General features: G+C 43.1%; 1 protein-coding gene across 1 annotated transcript in view; it reads left to right on the top strand.

Moving 5' to 3' along the window:
* LOC109924749 (FAS-associated factor 1) overlaps positions 1-11,385 on the top strand; it is a 142,977-nt gene that overhangs the window by 88,190 nt on the left and 43,402 nt on the right. The window lies entirely within an intron of this gene.

Genomic DNA, 11,385 nt, shown 5'->3' with positions numbered 1-11,385 from the left:
TAAATTGGCTTCCAGTCCGTTCCAGTGAATAGAGGTTTGTGTGTTTTAATTATTTGGTTTAAAACTCTCTTTACTTCCCTAGTTATGCAATTCACCAAAACACTGGCCCCAGCACAGTTCAGGTGTAGGCAGCCCTCAGTATTGGCGTCAGTGGCCCATGAATCAGAACCCACTTCTCATACAACATTCATTGAGCCACATATTCTTCTCTTTAATTTTATGTTCCCTAAGCCAATTTACACATGGCTCAGATAGTAATACAGATATTATAACCTTTGAGGCTCTGCTTTTTAAATTGGTGCTTTGCATAACCACTTTCCTAGTTCTACCAATGTCATTGGTACCTACATGGACCATGACCACTGGATCCTGTCTCTTACCCTACAAATTCCTTTCTAGCTTTAAGCAGATATCACAAAACCTAACACCAGGTAGGTAACACAGCTATCTGGATTCATGCTCTTTACTGCAGGGAATCAACATAATTCCCCTCACTGTATTGTTCCCTACCACATTCCCTCTACTTAGATAACTTCCTGCACCACAATGCTGTGATCAGTATGGTCATCCACCCCGTAGCACCTGCTGTCATCCAAACAGGCTGGGAGAAGCTCAAGCCTGTTGGCCAACTGCAGATGCTGACACACCTACATTCTGAGTTCTCTCATCTGCCTCACTCGCAGTCAGACTTTCCTGTCCTTGACTAGTGACCAAATCGGAAGACCCTATCCTAAATGATGTGACAGCCTTCTGATTTAAGGAAGCCAGGTATCTTTCCTTCCCTCTGATGCATCAATGGCTGTAGCTCAGCCGCCAGCTTGCAAACTCTAGAGGTGAAGCAACTTAAACTTCAAAACACTTACAGCAGATGTGTTTCCTCTGGATTACAGTGATATCTAGGAGCTCCTATACGCTCAGCCTTGACACATTACCTATTGTGCCATCATTATGAAGTATAATTCATTACTCCTTTACTCATATTACTCATTTATTTATGTTGCTTTATACACATTTATTAACTTTACCACCAATTTATATACCATGTTAAACCTTAAGAATAGAAAAGAACTTAACAACTTACGAGAGACTCACCAAAGAGTGTAGAACAAAAACCAATTCCAGTCAGCTCCAGTGAATCCAGATTTGTACCTTGTAAGTGGTGGGCAGGCTTTGTGGAAATGGGAGATGTGTTACTCACCACAGAATTCCCAGCTTCTGACCTCCGCTTGTCGCCACAGTATTTATATGGATGGCCCAGTTCAGTTTCTGGTCAATGGCAACCTCCAGGATGTTGATAATGGGGGAGTTTTAAAAAAAATATAGAAAATCGGTGCAACAGTAGGCCCTTCACGCCCGCACCACCATTCAATATGATCATGGCTGATCATGCAATTTCAGTATCCCAATCCCACTTTCTCTCCATACCCCTTGATTCCTTAGCCACACGGGCCATGTCCAGCTCCCTCTTGAATACATCTAATGAACTGGCCCCAACAGATCTCAGTGGTAGAGTATTCCACAAGTTCACAACTCCCTGAGTGAAGAGATCTTCCTCATTTCATTCCTGAATGGTTTACTCCTTATTCTTAGACTGAGACCCCTAGTTCTGGACTTCTCCAACATCAGGAACGTTCTTCCCGCATCTAGCCCGTCCAATCCCATCAGGATTTTATAAGTTTCTGTGAAATACCCCCTCATTCTTCAAACTTCCAGTGAGTACTAGCCCAGTCGATTCAGTCTTTCTTCGTATGTCAGTCCTGCCACCCCGGGAATCAGTCTGGTGAACCTTTGCTAGACTCCCTCCATAGCAAGAATGTCCTTCCTCAGACTAAGAAACCAAAACTGCACACAATACTCACGGTGTGGCCTCGCCATGGCCCTGTATAACTGCAGCAAGATATCCCCACTCCTATACTTAAATCGTCTCGCTACGAAGGCCAGCATGCCATTAGCTTTCCCTACTGCCTGTTGCACTTGTATGCCAACCTTCAGTGACTGTTCCACAATGACATCCAGGTCTCATTGCACCTCATCTTTTCCTAAACCACCACCAATCAAATAATAATCTGCCTTCCTGTTTTTGTCCTCACATTTATCCACGTTATATTGTATTTGCCAAGTATTTGCCCACTCAGCCAGCCTTCCAAGTCACCCTGGAGCCTCTCAACATCCTCCTCACAGTACACACTGCCATCCAACTTTGTGACATCTGTACATTTGGAGATATTATGTTCAATTCCTTCGTCCAAATCATTAATGATTTTTGTGAACAGCTGGGGTCCCAGCACTGAACCCTGTGGTACCCCACTCGTCACTGCCTGCCACTCTGAAAAGAACCTGTTTATTCCAACTCTCTGCTTCCCGTCTGCCAACTAGTTCTCTATTAAGCAATAGTAATCCCACTGGATAGCAAGGGGAGTTGGTTATGGACAAGTTTGGACTTTGTCTAGTCTTGTGGCATATGGGCAGGGACTGCTTCAGTATCAGGAGAGTTGAAAATGTTGCTGAAGACTGTGCAGTCATCAGTGAACAATCCCACTTATGACCTTATGATGGAAGTGAAGTCATTGATGAGGCAAGTAAAATGTTTGGGCCTAGGATATCACCATGAGGTACTCCTGCAGTGATGTCCTGGGTCTGAGTTGAATGACCTCAAACAATACAGCCACCCTTCTTTGTGCTAGCCATGATTCTAGCCATTAGACTGCTTCTTCCCCCCATTTCTTTTGACTCCAGTTTTGCTAGGTCTCCTTGGTGCCACATTAGGTGAAATGCAGCCTTGATGTCAAGAGCACTCACTCTCAGTTGACTTTTTGAATTCAGCTCTTTTGGACCAAAGCTGTATTGAGGTGAGGAGCTGAGTGGCCCTGGCAAAACCCAAACTCAGCATGAGTGAACAAGTGCCACTTGACAGCACAATGATGGCTCCTTCCACCATTTTAATAATAACCGAGAGTAGTCTGATGCTGTGGTATTTGGCAAGGTTTGATGCCAGTATTGCAGAGTACTAGAACAGCTTGGTTAGGCCTGCAGATAATTCTGAAGCTTCACAAGTCTTCAGCACTGTTGCCAGAATCTTGTCAGTGCCCATAACCTTTGCAGTATCTGATGCCATTCGCTGTTTCTTCATATCACGTGGAGTGAATCGAAGTGTCTAAACATGGCATCTTGATGCTGGGGCCCTAATTCATCCAACTGATTGCTAATTTTATTTTGAGTTACTGATTATAAAACTTATCCCACCACACAGATTAAACTAACTTGCCAGCAGGCACAGTGCTGATCTTGCTTTCTTGTTCACAAAATGGTGTAAAATCCATAACTTTCGTGGCCTCTAACAGTACCCATGTCTTGGGGAGATTCAAAGATTATAGCCCGTGTCTCCACAATTTCTAGCCCTCGATCCTCATTCTTGTACATGTTGATCTGATCCCGCTATTTTTAAGTGAAGCCAACCTACCAGTACACTTTTATTATCAAGTTTTAGCCCATCCAATGTCTCAACTACCTCCTTTTCCATTACATCTTGGAAACAATCTTCCTCCTCGGTAAAAACTGTTGCAAAGTATTTATTTATTACTTCTGCCTCTGTCTCCATGTCTAAATCCCTTTTTTGATCCCGTTTTTTTGCAGTTCCCCTCTAAGGTACCCATATTCAGCATAGTTCTCATTTTTATTATCTATCTCCCAACTATAATATGTATACTTTCTTGTAACATGTTACTTTGTTTCTTCTGCTGTCCAGGGAGCTCTAATTCTGTTCTACAGTTTGCCCTTTTGGGAACGTACCTCAACCATGCCCTAATCCTTTATAGTCTAAGCGTTATGCTGGGTTGTCTTCTAAACATCCCCAATAAAGTAATAGTAGATGACTCAAAATTTTTGGAGTTCTGGTTGAGTGAGTCTTTAATGTTATGTGGTCCAAGTTCACGTGCAATTCATGAACATCAGTACTGATTGAGATGTTAAAATATGTGGCGACAAACCCATTCATGCTGTTGTCTTCATAAGAATTGTTTGTACTGAATATAATTATCTAGGAAAAGGAAAATGTTATTTTTCTCATAAATCTTTGAAAGGAAGTGGAAACCACTTCCCAGATGATCCTCCTCTTGTCGGTAGCCAGCTTTTGCCTTTTGAAGTCTTAGCTCCTCAGCCTCCATTATTTTGAACCTAAAATATGTCCTTTTTGGGCTGGAAGGATTTGATCTACAAAATTTTCCTGGACATGGGTCAGGGTTCCTCACTGCACTTTATACTATTACTTCCCTTACTTTCTTAGGATAATTAAACTGTCTGATTATAACTACTCTATAATACTTGAGGCCCTGTAATTTTTCTACATAATTTTCTCTCTGCATCTTTTCCAATAGTTGGAAGTCAAGAGAATTGACACAACAGTGCAATGGAAACTCCATCGTTCCTTAGCTTGATCCAAGTTTATTCAATCTTTGAATTTTTCACGGAAATCCTTCCTCTCCAGCAATATAACATTCTCTTTCACGAACACCTTATAGCCAATAATATTTAGCGCTATTTCTACCCCATTCTCAGTCCAGGTCTCTGGTATTGCTACAGCATCATAGTCCCATGCAGATATCTGTGCTTGCAGCTCACTAACTTTTCATATTGCATTCTTTATGTTCAGGTACATTGTGGGGACCACTTTTTTTCCCTTATTTTTGATTGTGGACTGAAATAGGAAAAAGACTATGATTAGACAAGGGACTGTGAAAGGAACTGCTGCACTTTTAAAAACAACTCATTGTGAGTGGTGTTCACACTGCTGCTTTGTTTAATCAGGAGGGGAGGAGCGGAGATAGGATGGCATGATAATGAAGTGCGTACGTGCACAGAGAGTGAGATTTGGCTGGCAACAGATTGTTGATTGGTTTGTGCGAATGTGATCAGTTGTGTATGCCAGAAGTCATCAGCCTGATAAAGGACATAAGTTAACCAGGCTGTTAAGGATGGAAACTGCACCTTTACCTGATCTGGCCTACAGAGAATCCCTACAGTGTAGAAATAAGCCCTCCGGCTCAACAAGTCTACACCGACCCTTGCAGCATCCCACCCAGATCCATCCCTCTATAACCCACCTAATCCACATATCCCTGAACACTACAGGCAATTTAGCACGGGCAATCCACCTAGCCTGCACATCTTTGGACTGTGGGAGGAAACAGGAGCTCCTGGAAGAAACCCATGCAAACACGGGGAGAACGTGCAAACTTTCAAACCTGGGTCCCTGGTGCTGTGAGGCAGCAGTGCTAATCACTGAGCCACTGTGCCACCCTGTGTGATTCCAGATCCAATGTGGTGAATTCTTAATAGTCCTCTGGACAATTAGCGATGGGCAATAAATGCTGGCTAGTCAGTGATCCCAAATCCAGTGAATGAATATATGATAAAAGCTCTCTGATTGGGTCTGTGCAGGTAAACAGCTTAGGTGTTCACATAGACAATGAGAAGCCTCTGGACAGCTGGAACAGTAGGTACTGTGTCTCTATTTTTCTGCATGAAAGTACCTGAAGCCTGAAGAAAGCTAGTCATTTACTCCCACCAGTTACTGTAAGCTGTCGCCTATAACCGGTTACTAAGAAACTTTGCAATTACTGCAACAATTACCCTGTGCCTCCTTTGAAGAAGTAAAAGGAACTGGAGAAAGGAGACGAAGAACATAAGGTCTTGGAAAGCAAAAGGAACATATAATGATCACAACTCCCTGACCTTTACTATAGTCATGGAGAGGGATAGGAGTAGATGGTATGGGCAAGTATTTAATTGGGGGAGGGGTAATTACAATGCTATTCGGCAAGAACTGTGGAGCATAAATTGGGAACAGATGTTCTCAGGGAAATGCATGACAGAAACGTGGAGGCTGGTTAGGGAGGATTTGCTGTGAGTGTTGGATAGGTTTGTCCCACTGAGGCAGGGAAGGGATGGTAAGGTGAAGGAACCTTGGATGACAAGACATGTGGAACATCTAGTCAAGATGAAGGAGGAAGCTTACTTAAGGTTGAGGAAGCAAGGATTGGATAGGGCTCTAGAGGGTTACAAGGTAGCCAGGAAGGAACTGAAGAATGGACTTATGAGAGCGAAAAGGGCATATGAAAAAGTCTTGGTGAATAGGATTAAGGAAAACCCCAAGGCATTTTATTATTATGTGAGGAACAAGAGGATGGTCAGAGTGAGGGTAGGGCCAATCAGTGATCGTGCAGGGATAGTGCGTGGAGTCGGAGGAGGTAGGGGAGGTCGGGGAGGTCCTTAATGAATACTTTGCTACAGTATTCACCTGTGAGAGGGACCTTATTGTTTGTGAGGACAGCCTGAAACAGGCTGATATGCTTGATGTTGGGAAGAAGGATGTGCTGGAAATTTTGAAAAACATGAGGATAGATAAGTCCCCTGGGCCAGATGGGATATACGCAAGGTTATTACAGGTCAGTGTGGACTTGTTGGACCGAAGAACCTGTTTCCACATTGTAGGGATTCTATTTAAAAAAATAAGCGAGGGAAGAGATTGCTGTGCCTTTGGTGATGATCTTTGCGTCCTCACTTTCCACTGCAGTAGTACCAAATGACTGGAGGGTGGCAAATGTTATTCCCTTGTTCAAGAAGGGAAACATGGATAATCCTGGGAATTACAGACCAGTCAGTCTTACTTCTGTGGTGGGCAAATTATTGGACAGGATTCTGAGAGATAGTATTTATGAAATTTGGAAAAGCACAGTTTGATTAGAAATAGTCAGCATGACTTTGTGAGGGACAGGTCATGCCTCACAAGCCTTACTGAATTCTTTGAGGATGTGACAAAACACACTGATGAAGGTAGAGCAGTGGACGTGGTGTGTATGGATTTTAGCAAGGCATTTGATAAGGTTCCCCACAGTAGGCTCATTCAGAAAGTAAGGAAGCATGGGATCCAGGGAAATTTGGCTGTCTGGATACAGAACTGGCTGTCCAATAGAAGACAGAGGGTGGTAGTAGATGGAAAGTATTCAGCCTGGAGCTCAGTGACCAGTGGTGTTCCGCAGGGATCTGTTCTGGGACCTCTGCTCTTTGTGATCTTTATAAATGACTTGGATGAGGAAGTGGAAGGGTGGGCTAGTAGGTTTGCCGATGACACAAAGGTTGGTGGAGTTGTGGATAACACGGAGGGCTGTTGTAGGTTGCAATGGGATATTGACAGGATGCAGAGCTGGGCAAAGAAGTGGCAGGTGGCATTCAACCCGGAAAAGTGTAAAATGATTCATTTTGGAAGGTCGAATTTGAATGCAGAATACAGGGTTAATGGCAGGATTCTTGGCAGTATGGAGAAACAGAGGGATCTGGGGGTCCATGTCCATAGAGCCCTCAATGTTGCTACCCAAGTTGATAGGGTTGTTAAGAAGGCGCATGGTGTGTTGGCTTTCATTGGCAGGGGAATTGAGTTTAAGAGCCGTGAGGTTATACTGCAGCTCTGTAAAACTCTGGTTAGACCACACTTGGAATATTGTGTTCAGTTCTGGTCACCTCATTAAAGAAGGATGTGGAAACTTTAGAGAGGGTGCAGAGGAGATTTACCAGGATGCTGCCTGAACTGGAGGGCAGGTCTTATGAGGAACGGTTGAGGGAGCTAGGGCTTTCCTCATTGGAGCGAAGAAGGATGAGAGGTGACTTGATAGAGGTGTACAAGATGATGAGAGGCATAGATAGAGTGGATAGCCAGAGACTTTTTCCCAGGGTGGAAATGACTATTACGAAGAGGCATAATTTTAAGGTGATTGGAGGAAGGTATAGGGGAGATGTCAGAGATGGGTTCTTTACACAGAGAGTGGTGGGTGCGTGGAATGCACTGCCAGCGGTGGCAGTGGAGTCAGATACATTAGGGACATTCAAACGACTCTTGGATAGGCATATAGATGATTGTAAAATGTAGAGTATGCAGGGTAGTTTGATCTTAAGAGTAGGATAATAGGTCGGCACAACATCATGGGCCGAAGGGCCTGTACTGTTCTATGTTCTATGTTCTATGTTATCAAACTCTATGGACTGGTGCCTTTGAACTTTGTTTCCCCATTTTTCATCTCCTTTTACCCAATATGTCTTTTTTTGTTTGACTGTGTCTGTATCTGTGTGTAGAGTTAAGAAAGGAATTAAAGTTTCAAATAGGAGAATTTTATGTTGATATTTCATACTTTTGTTCACTTCTGGCTAGAACATTTTTACTTGCAATAAACTGTATTTCTTGATATGTATAAGAATCTAGTCAGTGCCTTCTGTTAACCTGATTCCATCAGTCAGATAAATTGGGGACTTTGTGCACTTTAATTAAATCAGTAAGTTTTGTGCAATCCCAGGAGAAGTGGGACTCAAGAATCAATGCACGTTTGCAAGTGGCTCATAACAACATACATCATGAATCTAATTTAGACCTTATTACATTTCCCTCTCACTCTGACCCTGCTCAATTATTTAGTTTTGTTATCCTAGTACAATTTATCTCGCTCAAATCTTTTTACACTTTGTTTTTCCTCTCTAATGTTACATTTTGGTTCCCATGTCCCTAAGAAGAGATATACTTTCCATAGATGGAGTTCAGTGAAGATTCACCAGACTCAATCTTGGGGTGGCAGGTTAGGAGGAATTGGGTCAACTGGGACTGTATTCACTGGAGTTTGGAAGAATGAGAGGGGATCTCATTGAAACATAAATACATCTGACAGGGGTGGACAGTCTCAAAGCAGGGATGATTTCTTTCTTGAGTTGCAGGTCCAGAGAAAGGGTCATGGTCTCAGGATATGTGGTAGGCCATTTTGGACTGAGATGAGGAGAAATTTCTTCACTCAGAAGGTGGAGAACCTGTGGAATCTCTACCACTGAAGGCTGTGGAGGCAAAGTCACTTTCATATATTTATGAAAGAAATAAATAGATTTCTAGAAACTAAAGGTGTTAAGGGGTATGAGGAGAGGGTGGAAGGATGGTATTGAGATAAGGGATTGGCCGTGATCATGTTGAATGGCTGCCTGGGGATGATCGAAAATAGGAGCAGGAGCCTATGTTTTTTTCCTGTTTCCCTGCCAAGTTAGTTTAAACTCTCTCCATAGCACTAGCAAATTATCCTGGGAGGATGTTGGTCCCAGTTCTGTCCAGGTGCAATAACAGATAAGGATTTCAGTGGTAGATTGGCTGTGACAAAGGTTGAGGGCGATGAGGAGGGAAGGCTTCAGATTTTTGGATTATTGAGGTAGTCTCTGGGGTAGGTGGGACCGGTACATGTTGGACAAGTTGCACCTGAATTGGAATGGGTCTAATTTCATTGCTGGGAGGTTTGCTTGTGTTGTTGGGGAGGTTTTAAACTGATCTTGCACGGTGGGGGTGGGGGCACAGAGTAGATGTAAAGTCATGAGCAAGGCTTAATCAGATGCAAAAGGAATGACAGAATACTCCAGTAGGTGGAGAACTCATGGGCAGGATAAAGCAGATGGGAGGTCTGGGAAGCTCAACTGTATCTATTTTAATGCAAGGAGCTTGACTGATAAAGCGGATGAACTTAAGAAAATCAGTAGGTGGAAATATGATATTGTTGCAGTTGCTGAGGGATGGTTGAAGGAAGGATAGGACTGGCAGCTCAACATTCCAGGATATAAAAGTTTCATGCAGGATGGGAGGGGTTGCAGAGTAAGAGAGGTGGGGGCATTGCCTTATGATAAAGGAAACCATCACTGCAGTAAAGAGGTAAGACATCTTAGAAGGGTCTTCAAATGAGGCCAACTAGGTACAACTTAGAAATAAAGGGATGATTACCTTGCTGGGATTATACTACAGGCTTCCCAGTCAGAGGGAGATAGAGGAGCAGATAAGTAAGCAACACACAGAAAGGTACCAGACTAACAGAGTTATAAAGTAGGTGACATCAACTTTCCTAACATTAACTGGGATCACCTTAGTGTGGAAGAAAAGACAGGGTGGAATTTTAAAAGTGCATCTAGCAGAGATTTTTGTGCCAGTATATGGATTGACAGGGAATCCTAGGGAATGAGGCCAGTAAAAGTGGTTGAAGTTTCAGTGGGCGAGCATTTTGGGAATAGTGACCATTGCTCTCAGTTTCAAAGTCATTATGGAAAGGGAAAAAGATTGTGAAGAAATTGAATGTCTAAATTGGCGAAGGCTGATTTCAATGACATTAGACAAGTTCTGGCAAACATAGAATGGGAGCTGCTATTTGCAGCTAAGTCTACATTTGGAAGGTGGGAGTCCTTTCAAAGTAGTAGAGTGAGAATTGAGGGCCATTAAGAGTGAAGGGCAAAGGCAGCAGGTCCAAGAAAGCCTGGATGTCAAGGGATAGGGAGTTTTGGAAGAAAAAGAAGGAAGCATATGTCAGGTACAGTGCTTTAAAAACAGAGGAAGCCCTTCTAAAGTACAGATAGGGTAGGAGGTTGCTTAAGGAAATTAGGAAGGCAAAGAGGGACCACAAAATATACTTGGCAGATGGGATACAGAAACACCTCAAGGCTTTTTATAAGTATATTAAGAGTAGGAGAATTACAAAGGAAAAAGAGCGACCTATTCAAGACCAATGGTCAATTTATGCAGGGAGCCAGCAGACATGGATGAGATCTTAAAGGAATACTTCTCATCTGTATTCACAGAGGAGAAAGACATTGTAGTTGGGGAGTTCAGTAGGGGCGGTGAATTAAGATTAATGAGGAGGAGGCATTAGCTGTTTTAACAGGCACACAGGTGCACAAATGCCAGGGCATGATGAGATCTATCCCATGCTGGTATGGGATGTAAGGGGGGAAATTGCTAGGGCCTTGACAAAGATATTTAAAACCTCACTGGCCACAGGTGAAATGCCAGATGATTGGAGGATAGCAAACATGGTTTCTTTGTTCAAGAAGGGCAGCAGGGATACGCCAGGTAATTACAGACCAGTTAGTTTGACGTCAGTCATAGGGAAATTATTGGAAACAATTCTGAAGGACAGGATTAATCAATATTTAGAATGCCAGAGATTGATCAGAGATAGAGTGTACAGATTTGTTATAGGAAGATCCTGTCTAATTTGAGTGTTTTGAAAAGGTGACTAAATATATTGATGAGGGTACTGCAGTTGATGTGGTTTACATGGACTTCAGTAAGGCCATTGACAAGGTCCGACATGGAAGTAGAAGCTCATAGGATCCAAGGCAAGTTGGAAAATGGATCCAAAACTGGCTTACACACAGAAGGCAAAGAATGATGGTGAAGAGAGATAGTAGGAACTGCAGATGCTGGAGAATCCGAGACAACAAGGTGCAGGGCTGGATGAACACAGCAGGCCAAGCAGCATCATAGGAGCAGAGAGGCTGACGTTTCGGGCCTAGACCCTTCATCAGAAAAGCTTTTCTGATGAAGGG

Source organism: Rhincodon typus, chromosome 10, assembly GCF_021869965.1.
Source record: "Rhincodon typus isolate 14 chromosome 10, sRhiTyp1.1, whole genome shotgun sequence".
Taxonomy (NCBI): Eukaryota; Metazoa; Chordata; class Chondrichthyes; order Orectolobiformes; family Rhincodontidae; genus Rhincodon; species Rhincodon typus.
This window is presented reverse-complemented; position numbering and strand designations above follow the sequence as displayed.